The 19246-nt window shown below is 48.2% G+C and overlaps 1 protein-coding gene across 9 annotated transcripts in view; it reads left to right on the forward strand.

The window, feature by feature from the left end:
• Window positions 1-10316: 10316 nt before the first annotated feature.
• The window catches only part of KIAA0232 (KIAA0232 ortholog), an 89924-nt gene continuing 80994 nt past the window's right edge, over window positions 10317-19246 (forward strand). For 5 of the 9 annotated variants that reach the window (XR_009008318.1, XM_057546430.1, XM_057546427.1 and 2 more), the window contains exon 1: window positions 10324-10490. The gene's annotated coding sequence lies outside the window, so the exon portion shown is untranslated. Of the gene's footprint in view, window positions 10491-19246 lie in introns of all 9 variants that reach the window. The other 4 variants (XM_057546437.1, XM_057546438.1, XR_009008319.1 and 1 more) reach the window with 2 other exon arrangements.

A 19246-nucleotide genomic window follows, 5' to 3' on the forward strand; every position in this document is an offset into this window, starting at 1 on the left:
AGCTGTAACCACCACCCTCCCTGCTTCCTCCTCAGGTTGTGGCTTAATAGATGCTCTCTTGGGACTTCCCTGGTGGTGCAGTGGTTAAGAATCTGCCTGCCAATGCAGGGGACACAGATTCGAGCCCTGGTCCAGGAAGATCTCACATGCCGCGGAGCAACTAAGCCCGTGAGCCACGACTACTGAGCCCATGTGTCACAACTACTGAGTCCGTGCGCCACAACTACTGAGCCCATGTGCCACAACTACTGAACCCACGTGCCACAACTACTGAAGCCCATGAGCCTAGAGTCCATGCTCTGCAACAAGAGAACCCACTGCAATGAGAAGCCTGCGCACCACAAAAAAGAGTAGCCCCCGCTCGCCACAACTAGAGAAAGCCCGCACGCAGCAACGAAGACCCAATGCAGCCAAAAAAAATAAATAAATTTATATATATTAAAAAAAAACGCATTTGTGAAAAAAATAATAATTAAAAATAGATGCTCTCTTTAGCCAACCTTCAATGTTATTGTCCCAAACTTGCAGGGTTGGAGAGGTCCTTGGAGCTCAGCCTATCTAGACCGTAGTAAGTGCTTCAATATCTCTTGCAAGATCTCAGCTAAGTGATCAGGCCACACACACATACTCCACTTACAAGTTTCTCACCACTCCTGAGAAGGTCAGTCCCATCTTGGGACACCCATGGCTGTTTAAAGTGGACAGAGCACCAGAAGGGAGACTCGGTTTCCAATGCTGGGTCCAGTCACCTGGACAAGTCACTTCAGCCCTCTGAGCCTCAGCGTCCTCACCTGTTAAATGGGGACTCGTGGGGCGGTGGATGAGGTTGAAAGGAAATAGTATAGGTGAGAGTTCTTTGCACAGAGTATGTACATAGTAGGTGCTCAGTAAAAGCATCCATTGCTCACAGTCCAAATATGTACAACCTTCCTGAAGGCAATTCCAGGTACAGCAAGAGTTCTGAATGCTCATTCCCTGCACCAGGTATGTTTTTTTAAAAATTATTTATTTATTTATTTGGCTGCTTCGGGTCTTAGCTGTGGCACATGGGATCTTCGTTGCAGCACGTGGGCTTCTCTCTAGTTGTGGCGTTCAGGCTCCAGAGTGTGTGGGCTTAGTTACACTGTGGCATGTGGGATCTTAGTTCCCTGACCAGGGATCGAACCCACATCCCCTGCATTGGAAGGCGGATTCTTAACCACTGGGCCACCAGGGAAGTCCCCAGGTATGTATTATAACCCTCTCTTACAGATAAGGAAACTGAGGCTCAGTGGTCACCCAAAGTCAGACAGCTTTGGCCACAGTCTGGCTCTTGGCACTATACAAACTTGCCACTTCCCATGAGTCTGAGATATGGTTAGAAGTCAAGGGCAGAGGGTCACCAAGAGGACCTTCCTTTTTCTCACTCCTTCGCAGGTGCACACATGGCACTGACAACTTTGCAAGGGAGGAAGCAGGAGCCCTAAGAAAGGACATAACTTGCCCAGGATCACCAGCAAGTGAGAGCCGAAGCCTGGCTCCTTCTTCCGGCACATGGCTCCTGAATGGTGGCCTTGCCTTGGGGACATTTTTGAACTGAGATTTGATCTGGCACCTGGGAGACCTGAGACTCCCCGCCCCATGCAAACACCTCCAGAACATGAAGCGTATCATAAGTGCTCAATCCAAATGTGTTGAATAGGTAAATGAATTATTCCATAGCACTCACCATAGATTCACGGCTCCCACCTACACTATGAATAAATTCCAAACTCCTTGCCATAGCCTACAAGGCCAGGCTTGATCTGCACTCTGTTCACACACATACACACACACACACACATCCCACCTCTCCAATGTCACCTGGAATCCTCCAGCCATGCCAAACTGCTTTCATTTTCTCAGTGCACTATGACCTCCCCTGCCTCAGGACCTTTGTATGTGCTATTCCTCTGCCTGGAATACTCCCTTCAACCCTTCAACCTACCTTCCAGTACTGATCACAAAGACCTGGGTCCTTTTCATTTTCCAAACCTCAAGCTGAATATCACTTCCTCAGAGAAGCCTTTTGCTGATAAAAGTCTAAGTAGATAATTAAGTAGATTCCCCCTGTTTGTTTCTTCTTAGAGCATTTAACAGGTTAGTAATGATATATTTCTATTTTTTTTTTTTTTAAAGATTTATTTATTTTTTTTTATTGATTAATTGATTGATTGATTGCTATGTTGGGTCTTCGTTTCTGTGCTAGGGCTTTCTCCAGTTGTGGCAAGCGGGGGCCACTCTTCATCACGGTGCGCGGGCCTCTCACTGTCACGGCCTCTCTTGTTGCGGAGAACAGGCTCCAGACGCGCAGGCTCAGTAATTGTGGCTCACGGGCCCAGCCGCTCTGCGGCATGTGGGATCTTCCCAGACCAGGGCTCGAACCCGTGTCCCCTGCATTAGCAGGCAGATTCTCAACCACTGCGCCACCAGGGAAGCCCATATTTCTATTTTTTTTATAGTTGGTTTCCATACTTAGATTGTAAGTTCCACGGAGCCATGTTCGCTTTACTTACCAATGTGTACCAGGAGTCTAGCACAGTGTCTGCCAAATTTGTTGAATCAATGGACAGAAAGATGGGAGGGAAGAAAACTAGATTTGGGATTGACAGGGACCTGGCTGTTTCCCAGTCCAGAATCTGTGAACCAGCTGAACTGTAAACTTGTGAAAATTACCTCAATTCCCTGAGCCTCAGTTTCCCCCTCTGTAAAACAAAGATAATAATAGTCCCTCCCTTCTTGTGAGAATTAAATGAGATAGTGTGTGTAATACACAAGAGCAAGAACATAGAAGGTGTTATGGGTTGAACTGTGTTCCCCCCAAAAGATATGTTGAAATCCTAATCCCCAGTACCTCAGTGACCTTATTTGGAAATAGTCTTTGCAGATGTAATTAGTAAAGATGAGGTCATACTGAGTAGGGTGGGCCCCTACTCCAATATGATTGGCATCCTCATAAGAAGCGAGAGAGACAGAGGAAAGATGGCCATATGACAACCAAAGCAGAGATTGGAGTAATGCATCTACAAGCCATGGAATGCCAAGGATGGCTGGAAAACAACAGAAGCTAGGGACTTCCCTGGTGGCGCAGTGGTTAAGAATCCACCTGCCAATGCAGGGCACACGGGTTTGAGCCCTGGTCTGGGAAGATCCCACATGCTGCGGAGCAACTAAGCCTGTGTGCCACAACTACTGATCCTGTGCTCTAGAGCCCACGAGCCACAACTACTGAGCCTGCATGCCACAACTACTGAAGCCCGGACGCCTAAGATAAGCCACTGCAATGAGAAGCCGGTGCACTGCAACGAAGAGTAGACCCCACTCACTGCAACTAGAGAAAGCCTACGTGCAGCAGTGAACACCCAACGCAGCCAAAACAAAACAAAAATCAGGATCTAGAAAAGACAAGAAAGAATTCTTCCCTAGAGCCTTCAGAGGGACATAGCCCTGCTGACGCCTTGATTTCAGACTTCCAGCTTCTATTGCTATGAGACAACAAATTTCTGTTGCACTTTTTACAGCAGCGCTAGGAAATGGATACAGTAGGCACTGAACAAATGTCAAGTCAGTGTGCCTTCCTTCATTTTTGCTCTGTCACGTTCTGTTACGTACATGTAGTCCCTGGAGAGACGGTGCAGTCCTCAAAGTGTCCACGTCTGATCCACAGAGCACAGACCTGGTCTGAGAGTGCAGGAGGTGGGAGTCAAGCACATCAGTGCCCTCGTAAGGGCCCTGTGCCCTTAGCGCTTGGAAGACAAGGGCCGATTTCCTGTCGTCCTTGCCTGGCTGGGAACTGCCCCACACTGTGCACTGACAAGAATGGTGCGAGAACTGGTCTGGCCCAAGACGTGGAGGCAAATGGAGAGGATCTCGGTCTGCCCAGGCTTCCCAGTGGTGGGACCTGCTTTCCTGAAAGGCATTCCCTCTTATGCCTTCCCGGCCCCTCCTTCTGGTACGGCAGTAGGGGAGCCCCTTCTGATGGAGGAGAGGGGATGACTACCTTCCAGCTCACCTGCTCTGGGCTTTTAGATATCACCTGGATGGAGCGTCCTCTCCTATAGAAGGCCTGGTGTCTGACAAGCTGCCGGTAGGCTATGCTCACAGTTTAATACCTTGATTAAAAATCACCTCCAAGCCCTTTGCATGTCAGTCGCCCAGATGCAGGGTCCTCTTGGGCATAGAAGGGCAAACCAGTGCAGAGGAAGCCTCTGTTACTAATAATAACAAACCATCAGTGCTGAGGCCAGGAGGTCGGGAGGTGTGGTCAATGTCTAGCCTTCAGGCTCCAGCAGAGGGACGTCAGCCTTGCTTCCCACCCAGACTCACAAGGGGGAGGCGGTTTCCCCAATCGCAGGAAGGGGTTTCATATCCTGGGCAATCAAGAGACTGGTGTTGGCTCCTGGAGGGTGCTCTGGTTGTTTCTATTTTCGAGGTTTGGAAACCAGCTCAGAGAGAGGAAGTAACTTGCTCAAGGTTGCACAGCTGCCGAGCGGCAGCATTGGACTCCCACCCTGGTCGGCCGGACCTCAGAGCCCGAATGCAAGGTCATTTCTGGAGCAAATTTCATAGGGCAGGGCATGAAGGCTCTAGCTCAGCGGCTGGGGAGAGGGCACTGATTATTTGGGGAAGGCAATGAGTTAGCTGTGGACATGCTGCAGTGCGGGTCCCCACCAGCAAGGTGACAAGTGCAGGAGGCAAGTCTGGGGCCTCAGAGAAAGGTCAGGGTAAGGAGAGAGATATACGTGTCCCTCATCTCCATGTTAGTTCAAGCTGTGGAGCAGATGAAACTTCCCCAGGAGGCTGCTGAGTGATGGAGTGAAGCGGTGGAGTGAAGGGGGACAGAGGAAGAAGGGACCGGAGCTGGGGCCAGCGTTTACGGAGTGTTTCCTGTGTACCGGGCACTATTCTGACCCTCTACATGGATTCACGTATCCCCCTCACAACAACCCTCTCAGGTGGATACTATTATTATTATTATTTTTAATTAATTAATTAATTAATTAATTTTTATTTATTTATTTTGGCTGCACCGGGTCTTAGTTGCAGCGTGCATGCAGGATCTAGTTCCCTGACCAGGGATCTAACCCAGGCCACCTGCATTGGGAGCTTGGAGTCTTATCCACCGGAACACCAGGGAAGTCCCAGGTGGATACTATTATTATTACAGCATTTTGCAGATGAGGAAACTGAGAGGCTAAATAGCTTACCCACGTCAGCAAGCTAATAAGTGGTGGAGCTCTGCTTCAACCCAGTGGGCTTAACCACCGTACTTACCCGACCTCTAGATTGGCCCGTCGCTGGCGCCACTGTTGAGTTCTCCGTGGATTGGGGTGAAGGGGTAGGAATGAGGAAAAAGCCAGCAGCCATCGGAACAAATTTGGAAGAATAACGGCAAGACCGCGCCTCTGATTTTGTTTGGCCTTGAACACAGCTAACAGCCAAGCAGGGCAGGCCTATTACCCCTCCGTCTTCTCATGGAAATGGAAGCCCTGTGAAGGTCAGTGGGCTCCTCAAGGTCATACTGTGAGGCTGTGTCAGAGGCTTGACCTCAACTCTCCAGATGCTGGAAGGGTATCTGGCACCCCCAAGAGGAATGCAGCACCGCTGAGAGGAGGGGCGGTCAGTCAGGAGGGGCTGTAGGTCCAGCTGGCCGCCTTGAGTGACAACGTTCAAGCTGAGGTGAACGTTAGAATCCTAAAGGAGGGGATGGGTCCCAAGGGGAGTCAATGGGGAGCTTCTCTGGTCGGGGGATCATTCACTGAAAAGCTGGCTCGGGATGGACTCTCAGGGCACCGCGGGGCACAGGGCTACAGTCAAATCCCGGTGCTTGCCACACAGTAGCAGCACGGCCTGGGCAGCCCACCTAACCCCTCCAGAGCCCTCGGCGTCTCTAACTGCCCATAGGGGTAACCTCCCCACTGCTGGCTGATGTGCGGGATCAGTATGGCGTGAGTAAAGCAGCGGGCACACAGCTGGGGGCTCAGTAAATGGGCTGCTATTGTCAGTGTTGGACACAACTGAGGTTTGTACACATTCTTTGATTTTTAAGATCAGGCTTTATTTTCTAGAGCAACTTAAGCTTCATAGCAAAATGGAGCAGAAAGGACAGAAATTTCCCATATGCCTCCTACCCCTCCCTCCCTAGCCTCCCACTTGTATTAAAGTGTAGCTTCACTGAAATTTTGTTTCCAACGTTCACAGGAAAAAGAAAAAAAACAAAAAGGAGACTTTTGAAACCTTCCTGCCTAAGTCCCTTGCTGTGTAGAAGGGGAAACTGAGGCCCAGAGAGGGAGATTACATACCCAAGGTCACAGAGCCAAGGAGGCCTGACCCCTGCTTTCTATCAGTCAGTGTGGGTTGCACAGCATCACCAAGCATCCTGGACTCAGCCTCGTCCTGCTGTTCACCATGCGTACATGGGGTTACAAAACTACTGCCCCAGCTGGCCTCCACCGAAATCCTTGCTGGAATCCAGAACATCAAAGTCAGAGGGCACTGGAAGTTGTCACATTCCCCCTCTCATTGCCTTGTCCTCGTGCAGGGGTTAAAGAGCCGAGACAGGTGGTTCTCAGACTGGAGAAATGAACGATCACAGACATACACAGAGGCCAAGATGGTTTCTCTTTACAAAATCCTGAAGTGGGGCTCCAGAGCGCAGGCTCAGTAGTTGTGGTGCACGGGCTTAGTTGCTCCGCGGCATGTGGGATCTTCCCGGACCAGGGCTCGAACCCATGTCCCCTGCATTGGCAGGCGGATTCTTAACCACTGCGCCACCAGGGAAGTCTGAACCCACACTCTTTAGTGTACCACCCTGCCTTTGACATTCCTTAAAGTTTTAGAAGCTTGTGGCTCTCTCTGGAGCCCGTGAGCCGCAACTACTAAGCCCGCATGCAACAACTACTGAAGCCCGTGCACCTAGAGCCCGTGCTCTGCAACAAGAGAAGCCACCTCAGTGAGAAGCCCACGCACCACAACGAAGAGTAGCCCCTGCTCGCCGCAACTAGAGAAAGCCCGCATGCAGCAATGAAGACCCAATGCAGCCAAAAATAAAGTATAAATAAATTAATTAATTAAACAAAAAGAGTGTGGGTTCATGCTTGAGAACCCAGTTCCCGACAGCTCCCATGAACACAGGGTTGTTTTCTCACGTGTATCTACTTGGACTACATTACAGATGACCTTTCAGTCATTCATCTACAAACTCGCAGGCCCTGTGGTGGGTCGGTGAACACCATGGACAAGATGACTGCTCTCCTGGGATTCAGGTCCCTGGTGCAAGGGAGGCTGAGCTTAAAGAGTAAACAAACATACAACCAAGATAATTTCAGATACTGGTAAGAGCTATGGATAAAAACCAAAACTAAACGGGATGGGGGCATCATGACTGGGAAGGCTGGCTACTTTAAAGTGGGGATCACGGAAGGTGTCTCTTAGCAGGTGACGTTGTAGCTGAGCCTTGAACAAGGAGGAGCCAGCTATGCAAACATCTGGGGAGAGAAGGTTCTGTGAAGAGAAATCAGCAAGTGCAAAAGCCCTGAGGCTGGAGTCAGCCAAGCCTTCTAGGACTTTCATCAAAATAAATAATCTGGGACTTTCCTGGTGTCGCAGTGGTTAAGAATCCACCTGCCAATGCAGGGGACACGGGTTCGAGCCCTGGTCCAGGAAGATCCCACATGCCGCGGAGCAACTAAGCCTGTGCGCCACAACTGCTGAGCCTGTGCTCTAGAGCCCGTGAGCCACAACTACTGAGCCCGTGCGCCGCAACTACTGAAGCCCGTGTGCCTAGAGCTCATGCTCTGCAACAAGAGAAGCCATCGCAATAAGAAACCCGCGCACCGCAGCCAGCGAAGAGTAGCCTCCGCTCAACGCAATTAGAGAAAGCCCACACGCAGCAACAAAGACCCAACGCAGCCATAAATAAATAAATAAATAAATAAATGGCAAAAACCCAAAAAACCAAATAATCTGAAGGCAAGGGGGCTGGATTTTTTGTTTGTTTGCTTTTGTTTTGTTTTGGCCGCACCACAGGGATTGAACTTGGGCCCTCAGCAGTGAGAGCACAGAGTCCTAACCATTGGAGCGCCAGGGAATTCCCAAGGGGGCTGTTTTGTTAAGGAAACAAAGTAAACAAGATATTTTCATTTTCTAACCTCTAATCTTCCCCCACCACCTCAAAATCATACTACTACTAGTTAATTCCTACTCAGTTTAAATACCTCTTCCTCCAAGAAGCCTTCTAGTCCCACTAGTTCGTGGTTTATAAAAACTGGTCTGTGGCAAAATGAGAAAAATGTCAGAAAACCCGTGTGTGTGTGTGTGTGTGTGTGTGTGTGTGGCTAAAAAGTTGCCAACCGTGTTACCTTTCTCTGAGAATATCTGAGATATATTGTTACTACAATCATCCCTCCGTTCAGCCGGGATTGGTTTCAGGACCCTTTCGCTACCAAAATTGGAGGATACTCAAGTCCCTTACATAAAATGGCACAGTATTTGCATATAACCTATGCACATTCCCCTCCTTCATACTTTAAATCATCTCTAGATTATTTATAACACCTAATGCAATGTAAATAGTTATAAATACAGTGTAAATGTTATGTAAATAGTTGTGGTGGAAGTCAAAATTTGCTTTTTGGAACTTCCCGGAATTTTTTTCTCAAGTATTTTTGATCCATGGTTGTTTGAGTCCACGGATGCAGACCCATGGGTACAGAGGGCTGACTGTATTTTTATTTTTTACTGTTAATAAGTCCTTTTCACTAAATGATGAGTGTAGATGACGACAAAGTTAACGCGGCAAAAATTAAAAGTTGACCACTCTTTGCAAATCCCCTATATGGGGGGGGGGGAATTTCGCTGGTTGGTCTGTGAATCCCAGGTCTGAGGGCACCTGGGAACTACACTCCGAAGCTCCATTACTTGCCCCTTCTTTGCACCCAGGTCACTCTGGATTTCCCACACCCTTTCATCCTCTCCCTCTTTTCAGAGTTTGATCTCCAAGAGGGCAGGGCCACCCCTGCCTGGCGTCCAGCAAGGCCCAGAACAGGTGCTCAGAAGACATTGATTGAATGCACTGTGATTCATGATGAGACACATTCAGCTGAGATGAACCTCACAGAGTAAAATTGGGAGCAAACTGATGAAGGCAGAGAGCTGTGTAAAGGAGAAGACCCCAGACCTCATAGCCAGGAGCCTGGGTTCAAATCCTGCAAGGGGCAGTGTGGTCTGGGGAAGTCAGAAGACCTCACCTCTTCCGGAGCAGGAAAGCTTAGGTGAAATTATTTACTTTCTCTGAGCCTCGGGTTTCTCTCCTGTGAGATGGGGGTGATAATGCCTTGACCCTGGATTCTTCTTAAGAACAAAACACAGGTGTACAGAAAAGCACTTTGTAGATAGTGTGCAAACAGTTCGTGGTCCATCCCTCCAGCACCCACCCAGCCCGTAGTATCCAGTTTGCCCCTTCCCAGCCTGTACGTCAGCCTCTCCTGCGCCGGGGAGCTGGTGCGGGAACCTTGCTTCGCAAGTTCTGAAAGGAAAGCTCAGTGCCTGGCACGTAGTAGGTACTCAACAAATAAATCAATGAAGAATGACCCCCAGGCAGGTCACGCTCCCTCTTAAGTAAATAGGCAATCTCCAAGGCTCTTTTCTCTCTGGTGCCTGTGATACTTATTTGCCTTTTTAAGGACAGACCTACGAATCACATTTAGGAAAAGTGGGTGGGTGTGAAGAGACTTTGATTAAAAGGTTAGTGCACATTTTTGGTTCCCACTTCCGAATCTTCCAGAATTTATTTTTGCCTACTTAATGAAAAGAGCCATGTCACATTTCTTTAGCTTGTCTTCTGGGTTAAAAAAAAAAAATTTTTTTTAAGCCTGTATTTTAAACCGCCCACTCCAGCCATCCCAGGACGCGGCGAGGAGGGGGCCGCAGACAGGTGGAGCGTGTGCCGGGAAGGCGGGGACCGAGGCGGCCCGGAGGCGGGTAGGGGCGGCGGCGGAGTTCAGGAGCCCCACTCGCCCCTCCGCAGGGGGCGTCTCCGCTCCTACGCCCCGCACAGAGGGTGGGCTCCCGCCTCTAGTCCTCCAACCTCCCGGCGACTCCCAGAACCCACCGACAGCGGCAGGCCACCTCCAGGCTCCAGGCCGCTCCGCTCGCCCGCCCGCCCGCGCCGAGAAGCCCAGCGCCGGCCGGAGGGGCGGGGCCGGGGCGGGGCGGTGGCGCTGATGTAATCCCGGCTCCTGGGCGGAAGGATATGGAGCGCGCCCGGTTGGCTGGGCGCTGAGGCCAGTTGCCGGGTAACGGAGCGGAGCGGCCGCGGTGCGCCGCCTCCTGCCCTCCGCCGAGTGGCGCCGGAGCCGCCGCCGCTTTACGTAAGGCGCAGGCCAGGGCTGCCCGGCACTCGGCAGCCGCTCGGAGCCCTCGGAGCGAGGAGGCGCCCCCGCCAGCCGCCGCGACGCCCGGCCGCTCGGCAGGTACCGCGGGTGGGCTGGGTGGGCTGAGCGGGCCGCGGCCCCTTGGGCGGCTGGGGCGGGCCGCCACCGCGGCCGAGGGTCTCCAGGACCGGGCTGAGGGAGGCCGGGCCGCCCCGCCGGGCCGCGGGCTCCGCGAGGACCCCGGCCGGGCCCCGGGCGTGCGGTGGGCTGCCGGCCCGGGGACCCCGGGCCTGGGGAGCCGGGAGCCGGGCGCCGGCGCACGGGGCGGACGATGAGTCCGCACAATGGGCGGGTGTCGCCGCGCTGGGAGCGGTTCTCTGGGGGGAGGCGCGGCGAGGCGGGGAGCGAACGTGCGGCCGGGGTGCGGCGCCCAGAGTGCGGCGGCCGCGGGACACCCGGAGCGGCCGGCCGGCCGGCGGGTGGGCGCTCGCGGCGCTGCCCTCGCCCAGCTGCGTTCCTCCGCCCCCTCCCCTCCTGCATTGTCCTTTAGGGGCCCGGGAAGGGAAGCCGCCGGCGGGGGAGGGGCGGGGGAGGGGCGGGGCGGGGCGGCGCGGACGGACGGGCGCGCGGGCCTGTGGCGCTGCGCGCGCGGGGCGGGCCCTGCCGGCGGGGCGGGCCCTGAGGCGCAAGGTTCGGCGAAGGTTACGGCCGCCCGCGGGAGGGACGGGTCCGCAAAGTCACCCGCGGCCGCAGCGCGGGAGGGCCTCAGCAGGCTCGGGTCGGCTCCAAGCACACGCGTCCCCGGCAGCCCCTCGGAGCTCTCCGCCCCTCCGCGTCCGAGGAACTGCTGGTCGCGAGGGAAATGCCTGCAGCCCCAGGATTTAGCGGGCGGTGCGCAGTTGAACGGGCCTGCCCAGCTGCTGGTGGCGGACCCCCCCAAATCCTGGCAGAAGCGGTTTTGATTTCACTTTCGCCACCTTTCACTTTTTGCCCTCCATAGACAAGCAATGGAGACCTCACCTAGTACAAAGTGCAGGAGATTAAGCGGGTAGGGGGACATGTGGTTCTTTGGAATGGTTTAACTAAATGTGGTTTCTGCTAATAAATATCTGGGTTGGATTCTTGGATATCTAGGTCGGCTACTTCGGCCAGGTTCCTAAGATAGAGCTTTACATGTCTGGGTCTTTGCTTGTTTAAAAAAAACAGTGGTAGGAGATTGGTGAAGAGGTCGGGGCAAGCAGTTTTGATAATAGGTGATGCCGTGGATAAAACTAACTATACAATCAAATCCCTAATCCCTAAGGTAGGTTTCTCCTGTGCAGTAAGACCGGGGCCAGAGCACCTTGACCATTTCATAGACTTCGAATCCGACGTGGCGGTGGTCGGGGGAGTGGGGGGGGGGGGAATCTGTCACTTTGCAGCCTGAAGGTCAAATATTCTCTCATCGGTTATTTCGGATTGATCCACTCATAAATGGTTCCCAGGATCTTTATGACATTTCTTTGTGACAAAAATTATTTCTGAAATCGTGCCTTTGCATACCTGTAGGTAAGCGTCTTGCAATGTTCTATATTCAGTTGCTGTACTTGATAAATAATGAATTTTTAATAATTCAAAAAATATTTACTGCTTCAGTTTGGGCACACATATTACGGTTTTTACAGAAGCCTGTGTCATCAATGAAATGCCAGTTTGGCCACTGAAACATTGAAGGAAGGAGAGAATATGACTCTTAAATATTTAATTTTGTAGAAAGTAGAATTAGAGGTACAAATGTTTTGTTTTTAAAGAAAAGTACCAGTCTGTACCATGGCATCAATATAAGGCAAATCTGTAACTGTTTTAAGGGTCATTAGCTTATTTGTTACATGTTGCAAACATTTAAGAAAATTAAATGGATTTTTAGCACTTCTTTAATGATACCATAGATCACTCTGTGCTTTATTTTATAGTAGCACTTTTCAAAAGCAGTAGGGTTGTTTTTATTTTGCATTGTGTGGAAAGTACTGAGCCTGGGTGGTTCTCCCTGTTTCAGCAGCGTTTGACTTGGAGCAGTTCATGGCCTCTGGGCCAGTTTTCTCGTCTCTAAAATGGGAAGAGTGATGGTAACTGTCTCGTGGGATGGTTGGAATGATCAAGTGAGGGGAGATGTGAAATTGTTACGCCAACATTCAGTCCCTTTGAAAATATTAGGTAGTGCTAGTGTGTCAAAGCTTCAGATTCCTCTCTTGGCTTAAAGCTTTTTTAGGCTCCTCCCCATCCCTTCCTATCTGCACTTTGCCTGGCTTTCAGGTCATCTTTCCTAAATCCAGATTGGATCCTGTCAGTCTCTGGCTCAGAAGGCTTCTAAGGACTGACCGACCACCTGTTGTTTGGAGGCCAGAATCCAGACTCAGCAGCATCACATTCAAGGCCCCTCACAGTCTGGCCCTGGTCATCTCTGAACTGTACCTGTCTTCTTGGTTCCCTTTCCACACTGTCCCGCCAAATGAGACTACTCTTGGTTCTCTGAACAGGCCAGGCTGCTTCATCCCTTCTTCCCTTATATCTTCTTCTCTGGCTGGAATACCCCATCTCACTTCCACCCACTCCACTTTTTAAAAGTCCACATCTGATTTTATGTCCTCTCTGGAGCCCTTTGGAAATCCTGTCAAAGTGAATTATTCATTTCTGCAGTCATAATCTTCTATTTTTACTTTCGTTATTGCCTATATCACGTGTTGTGTATGTAATACTCTGGCTGTGGTGACCATGTGATTATTTTATCCCCAACACCTTGCTCAAGGGTTTAACCATGAAAATGTTCAGATGTTTGCTAAATAAAGTCAAAGTCTGTAATCCACCTTATGGAGGACATTATTATTATTATAAACGGTTTTAATAACAGTACCAACCACAGCACTGGGAATGAGGTTTTATTATATTGAAGATGGGTAATACTTAACATATTTCTTTTCAATTATTTTTAATCTCTCACAAAATACCAAGTGGTATTTTTACACAAAATACAAACAACCACCTCTCCCATGTGTGTGGAAACTTTCAGGGTCCATGAACCAGCAATGCTGACTGAAGTCACTGCACCCTGTCTCTTGGGAGAGGGGATCAGAGCATACGTTTTAAAATATTCCTTACCTTTAAAATGTAATTGCACTCTCAGCAGATTACACGCTTTTTGTTTGAAACTTTTTTGGAGATTTATTATACTCATAAAAAGTAAACTGCTTTTGAGGGCGCTTATTTTAAGTGCATTAGACCTGGATTCGAGAGACTCAGGTTTGTGTGTTGGCTCATCTCCTCACCCCTGGGTCACCATGGGCAAGTCGGTGAAATCTCTCTGGAACTTCAGATTCTTTATTTTGTGAAATGAGAACAGTCTTGTCTGTACTATTTTTGCTTTGCGGTGTCACTTAGAGTGGCTGTTCTTTGTGTACTGCATGCCCTTGTTTAGATAAAGGTAATAAGATGATACTACTTCACAGCACATTCGTCTTCCTTGTCACTCAGGCTGGAAACTTTTTGAGGCTTCCTTTTCTTGACCAGATTTTTACCAGGTCTGCCTCCATGTGTCTTTTCAGTCAACCTTTTTGTTTTTCTCCACAGTTCCCCTGCCCCTGCCCTCCCTGGCTCTTGTCGGTTCTTATGGGGGTTGTTCCTGTAGGCCTGCTGACTGGCCTCCCTGTATCTAGTCTCTCTAGTCCTCCTGTGTTCTGTTCCCAGAATTATTCAATATGTAAATCAAATCGTATCATGCCCTGCCCCCCAGGTATGTACCAGCGGTTCTTGACATTTCCCCCTATTCCGTCACGCCTGGGGTTATGACCTAGTGCTGTCCGTAGGCTTACTCCTACAAAGATTCTCACCTCGGCGGCATCACCCCCTGGCCGGTTGAGAATTAGTGTTAAGGGGTTAGGAAAGCATTCTAAGACCTGTGCCATCTGGCCTCATTCTGACTTTTAGCTTCATATTTTACTGCATCTCTCTTGTTACCTGGTATTTCAGCACTAGACCTCTGGCCACGTTCATGGTTGTTGGTCTGACTTCTTTACTCTTGAATGTCCTTTCTGCCTTTTTCTTCTTATCAAAATCCTTAATACTGAATGAAGGCTTGGCTTAAATGCTTCTACTTCTATGAAAGAAGCTTCCCCTGATTTTCAGAATTAACTCTTCATTATTCTCCTACACAGGGCTTGATGATACTTCCACTCAGCTATTTTTTCTTTTTGACTTTTTAGTTTATTCTTTACATGGATTACAGACTTGTTAAGGGAAGAGAGGAAAATCTTATCCATTGCTGATTCCCTCTAGTGTGTAATGTAGTCTTTCACGTAGTACTTGTTGATTTAAATCCTTGATTGAGTTAACTCAATCACTCTGCATTCTCTGAATTTAGCAGAGGGGGAGTGGGGTTGGAATGGCTTTATGTGAGAGCTTCATGAATCCACACGACATACTCAGAACAGGGCCCAGTACGTAATAAGTGCCCAGTAAGTGACAGCTTTTAGCTGTTAGTTGGAGCAGGTGTAGTGGTTGGGTATGTTGATTTTTTTTTTTTAAACATCTTTATGGAGTATAATTGCTTTACAATGGTGTGTTCGTTTCTGCTTTATAACAAAGTGAATCAGCTATACATATATTCTCATATTTCCTCCCTCTTGCGTTTCCCTCCCACCCTCCCTATCCCACCCCTCTAGGTGGTCACAAAGCATTGAGCTGATCTCCCTGTGCTATGTGGCTGCTTCCCACTAGCTATCTGTTTTACATTTGATAGTGTATATATGTCCATGCCACTCTCACTTCGTCCCAGCTTACCCTTCCCCCTCCCCATGTCCTCAAGTTCATTCTCTACGTCTGCGTCTTTATTCCTGTCCTGCCCCTAGGTTCTTCAGAACCTTTTTTTTTTTTTTTTTTTTAGATTCCATATATATGTGTTAGCAGGGTATGTTGATTGATTGTATATGCTGGTTACTGTAACAGTGTTCACAGATTTATTTCTGGCTTCTGTGTAAAGGAAAAAAAATCATCTGGTCTCTCCATCTTCACTCTTTCGTTAGTTTTGGGAATTAGCAGAAAAGGGAGTATTTGGTTGGAGGGAGCTTTTGCATAAGCAGATTCATGATGGTGGTCCTAAATTATTCTGAAGAAGGGAAACCTTTCTGTAAGTGAGCCAGGTTTTTTGCAGTGGCTTAAGAAAGTGGAAAATGGATTGTCAGTTGTTATACTATACGTTATTTTTCTGTAAAGCACATGCTTTCGTTTTAATCTTACATCTTGTAATTATATATTAAGCAGTAGAATCTTCTTATTTAGTGTTTGGAATGACTGTTGAAATTTTGTTTTTGAAGTCATCTCCAAAGCTTTTTCTTGCCACTAGGCTTTCTCCGTAGTTCTCTATCTTTTCCTTTGTCTGCTCAGCAGTCTTGCCCTGTGGCTAGACAGGGAGAAACTAGGGGAGGAAAACAGCTATCATTTTGAAACTTTTAATTAAATATTTAGGTACTGTTTTTAAGTTTATATGTGTTACTGATGGACAGGTTGTATCCAGAAACCTTAAAAAGTGGTATCTCTGGTTGTAACATAATATGGAATTCGCTACTTGCAGCAACATAAGAATATGTATTAATTGCTGTTTAACTTATGTTGACTATATTGATGATTATGAGCTTTTAAAAAATCATTGGAAATATTATATTCCTATTATTAGGAATTATTATATTCCTAATAAATCTCTCTTAAAACCTGCCCCAAAGAATTGGGGATGATAGGCCTATCCCAGTGGATGAATTAGTATCAATTAGAAATAAAAGCAGTAGGACAGTTAGAAGATTAATGATTGCAAAAATGCTTGAGAATGTGTTGCTTTGTGTGTGTGTTCCTAGCTAGAGTGATGAAGGAATGTGAGTTCTGTGAATGCAGGTTGTGTGTGTGTGTACACGTCTGTACATGTATGTGGTTCTCTGGTGACGGGAAGCGAGCCTAGGCACCGTGTGTCTATAGTCTTTATGGTGCCTGGCGCAGGGAGTGGTCACTCAGCACACACTGATGTCAAATGAGTCAGTCACACATGGAGATAAATAAGTGTAAAGAAATGGGCCTCAGCACGTTTTCAAATTTCTTTTTTGGTAATGTGGTTGTTACCTCAATAACAGGAGGAGGTAGAAAGTGGGGAGGGATTTATTTTCCCTTTCAGCCAGGAGTTTGTTTCTAGCTCAGTTACGTTTTCCAGAGTACCTGTGGAATCTTAATAGCCTACAGTACATAACTATTTCAAAATTGTTTACCCAGTTTGGGGATTTATTCGAGCTCTTTACTTCTTTTCTTCAGTAACTAGCTTTTTCTTGGGTGTCTGATTAACATCTAGCTCCTTGTTAGCAGCTTCCCTGAAGATTTTAATGGTGAGAAAGTTGAAAAAAATTTTTTTATTGAAGTATAATTGACTTACAATATTATATGAGTTTTGCTACACAACATAGTGATTCAGTTATTTTTATGCATTACAAAATGATCACCACAAAAAAGCTGAAATTGAATAGACACATTTTTGGTCCTTTTTTTGGTTGTTGTTTTTGCCACTGCTTCCTTTGATTACCACCATAGATAATTATTCCTGATTGTATTGTTAATAGTTTTTTGCTGGTGCCATCGAAGCAGTTTCTTGTTTTTATAAGATGTAAAGCTTAATTTAAAACTATCAAAATATATTTTGTATGATTTACCAAAACATTGTTTTGAATATAAGTAACTTTTATAAAGTCTATTTATTTTTTAAAACGTCCATGTTAAATCTAAAAAAGCAGTAAGTTATAAGATGAATATTAAGTCTTCTCTTTCACTCCCCTTCCCATCCTGTACTCATTTTGAAAAATCACTGATAAGCTTCTCGGATGTCATAGAAAAAAAATGATGCCTGTACTTCTAAAAAATGGAGTCACGGTAGAGAGTGTTCTTCGTTTAAACAAACACTAAACTTTGTATCTTGGAGCGCTTTCCATATCAGCATGTATAGACCTACCTCGTGTACAGATCTACTTCACTGTGTTTTTTTTAAAATGTGCCCAGTATTCTGTGGTATGAATGCACTAGAATTTATTTGATTAGTTGATGGAGTGGGTGTCCATGTTGTTATTGTAACAAAGTAAACATTTTTTTTTAAATTTTATTTATTTATTTATTTATGGCTGTGTTGGATCTTCGTTTCTGTGCGAGGGCCCTCTCCAGTTGTGGCAAGCGGGGGCCACTCTTCATCGCGGTGCGCGGGCCTCTCACTATCGCGGCCTCTCTTGTCGCGGAGCACAGGCTCCAGACGCGCAGGCTCAGTAATTGTGGCTCACGGGCCCAGTCGCTCCGCGGCATGTGGGATCCTCCCAGACCAGGGCTCGAACCCGTGTCCCCTGCATTGGCGGGCAGACTCTCAACCACTGCGCCACCAGGGAAGCCCAACATTTTTATACATAATGTTTTGGTGAACTTTTGTGAGAAACCTCCTTAACCTAGGCAGCCTAAAACAAAACAAAACAAAAACTGATGAACAGGTTTCTAACTTCTCTAAATTATCATTGATCATATGGAAAATTTTCTTGGCAGCTTTATTAGTTTTTATAATTTTAGACATTAGGCTGGGTATTTTCTTTTCTGAAGTAGTCCTGTGGGTATTTAGGGTTATTTGGGGTGTTATTTAGTTTAAAAGTGGTCAGTTTGTGGTGAAGGGGAAAGGTAAGGGGTTCTTAGAAGTAGCTATTAGAACACGGGTAAGGAGGAGAATGAGCTCACACTTGTTAAAGCACTTCCTACATGTGAGGCCTTTTGTTAGGGACCTTAGGTAAACTGTTTCCTTTAATCCTTCTGACAGCTCTTGAGAGAGAAGGTATTATCTCCATTTTACAGATGATGAAGCTGCAGCTCAGAGGTCTCAAGAAACTTCCCTAAGGTTACACGTAATACATGGCAGATCAGGAGCCCCAACTTCTATCTTTGCAACTTCCACTGCCCGGCTCTTCCTAGAGATTCATTGGTTCACACGGCGCTTGTCTGCTCACAGTGTCCTATGCCTAGATACCAAGATAGTTAGGCATGCCGGAGACTTACACGGGGAGGGAGGGAGCAGGAGTGCTGGGAAGAGCCATCGGCTTCCCTTCCGTGCAGGTGTGATCCTGTGGGAGGAGAGATGGGGGAGGGCAGGCCAGAGCAGCCTCAGGCCAGGGCAGTTTGGAGACAGTCTTGGCCAGGCTGCTGGCTCCTCGGCAGGTCAGATCTATACCCCCTGCTGGTCAGCATTGCTGGGAGCAGCCTGAGGGACACGTGGCCTGATGTCTTTGCCGTGGTGACCGTGTAGCAACTGGAGGCTCTCAGTCAGCTGGGCTCCCCACGGCAGGCTGTCTCGAGGGGCTGCCTGTGGCCACCACACCATTCAGTGCTGGGGCGGGTGGGGGGGAAGCAAGCAGATGGGTACACGGATCAAGTGCAAATGCGTGCTAAGAGGGAAAATGAAGTAGGCCAGAGGGATGTTGTGTGTTTAGGGTGGGCAGGAAAGGGCTCTCTGGTAAGACGATACTTGAGCTGAGACCTGAGGGGAATAGGGAGAAAGGTGGGGGGCTGTCTGAGGAGCAGAGCATTATTCAGGGCGAGGGCAGAGCAAGTGGAAGACCCCGATCGTGCATCGTTATGAAGGTGGAACGGAGAGGATTCGCTGAAGGGTTGGATACGGAATGTGAGAGAAACAGGAGGAGTCAAGGATGGTGCCAGAGCTTTTGACGTGAGCAGTGGAAGCACAGAGTTGCCCTTGACTGACACTGGGGAGGTCATGGCAAGGATGGTGGTGGTAAGAATTTGTGGGTTTTCGTTTGTGTTTTATAAGA

This window comes from Balaenoptera acutorostrata, chromosome 5 (assembly GCF_949987535.1).
Source record: "Balaenoptera acutorostrata chromosome 5, mBalAcu1.1, whole genome shotgun sequence".
In the NCBI taxonomy this organism is placed as follows: domain Eukaryota; kingdom Metazoa; phylum Chordata; class Mammalia; order Artiodactyla; family Balaenopteridae; genus Balaenoptera; species Balaenoptera acutorostrata.